We start from the raw sequence: 1,767 nt of genomic DNA on the forward strand, positions 1-1,767 counted from the left end.
CTTCTCTCCTCGGTAGTCTTGGCTCCGCTCCCACCAACTGTGTTTTTCCTGGCTGGCCACCGAGAAGCAGGCCTTGGGGATGTTTTCCTCCAGTTGCTGTGCTTTGCCTCAGATTTTCCAAATCCTGCTCAGGAGGTTGTTCCATTGACTCGGGCAGAATGGCTTTATCCCTCATCCTGGGTCTGGGTGCCTGCACTGCCAGCCCTGGAGTTCTTGGGACCGACTCACTCAGTGATGCTGGGTCCCCACTGAGTGACCGAGGAGCTTAGTCCTTGCCCTCGGAGAGAGCTAGGTTTCGCCTTTGACCAGCACGTGAATCGTGTGAGAGCAGGTCTCCGAGTGCTCGCATCCCTTCCCTGAAGTCTGCGGCCTGTGGTTTACTCATGCTGTATTTCCCACGAGCTGGTGTTCAGTTACCTTCGTGCATTTCTTCTGCGTGGACCTCCAGGCTCCAAGCGCTGACTGCGTAGGAGGTGGGTTTTCTCGTGCCCCCACCCTGAGCTGGTCCCAGCAGCGAGGGCAAGAGGAATATCCCAAAGGCTTTGAAAACCGATTCTTTGCTGACATGAAACGGAGGGTCTGAGTTATTTGTTTCTAAGAGCAACCTCTGAGTGGGGATCTTAACCAAGGTTTAGTTAAATTTTGAGATAAACCTTTTCAAACCAATTGTATAGTTTGGGGCCTAAAAAATGAATCCAGGGCTGCGAAAACTCTGTTTAGGAAGAAGCTGTATCCTTCCCTGTCCCCACACCTGTCACTATCCGCTCCCTCCCAGCTTTTCTTTGTGAACTTAGCACTGTCTGTCTTTTTATAGAATATTTTTCAAAACGATTGCATCCTGTGAATGGAAAGAGAAGAAACTCAACAACATAACAGATTCACTAATGGGTCGACGAAGAGACCAAGTACTGAACAAGGAGCAGAGAGTACGAGGATTGGAAAAGTGTCATTCGCTTCAGTCATGTCCGACTCTTTGTGACCCCCATGGACTGCAGCCCTCCAGGCTCCTCTGTTCATAGGATTTTCCATGAGAAAATTCTTTCCAGAGAAGCACACTGGAATGGGTTGCCATTCCCTTCTCCAGGGGATCTTCCCAAGGTGGGGATCGAACCCAGGTCTCCTGCATTGCAGGCAGATTCTTTATTGTCTGAGCCACAAAGGAGAAATGAAATCTGCAAAGCATCGGCCCTGGTAGGTGCAGCTTCCATAGCCTCAGACTCAGCCGAGCAGAGGGTTGACTGCACTTTGCCATCTTATGTAAGAGACTTGGGCATCTTGGGAGTCTGATATCTCCGGAGCTCCTGGAACCCAGAGTCCCCTGCTCACCTTTCTCCTCTGGCAACGTGTAGAAATCAAATTCCAGAAGGGTCTAATATAACGTTCGAATTAATGAGTTTTGCAAGGTCACCGTGCTGACACCCATGGTGCTGCGTGTCATGTGACAGAGGTATTTTCCAAAGACGCCCACAGCAACCTCTTCTGCCCACACAGTCCTCTGCAGTGTGACCTTACCCCTCCCCTCTCAAGGGATGGGGCTTCCTGCCCCTCCCCTCAAATCTGAGTGACCCAAAGAAGGGTGCTGCAGAAGGGTACGCAGAAGTGGTGCTGCGTACCTCCAAGCTTCAGTGCGGGGAGGCGGAGAGCTTCTGGAAGGGCTGGCTCTGCAGGGTGGGCCTCGGGGCTCTCCCTCTCAGAACCAACGCCGAGCTGTGAGACGGCTCGTGAAGGGGTCTATGACCCGTCCCCGAGGTGGCCCGGCACCCCATA

This window comes from Bos taurus, chromosome 9 (assembly GCF_002263795.3).
Source record: "Bos taurus isolate L1 Dominette 01449 registration number 42190680 breed Hereford chromosome 9, ARS-UCD2.0, whole genome shotgun sequence".
NCBI lineage: Eukaryota > Metazoa > Chordata > Mammalia > Artiodactyla > Bovidae > Bos > Bos taurus.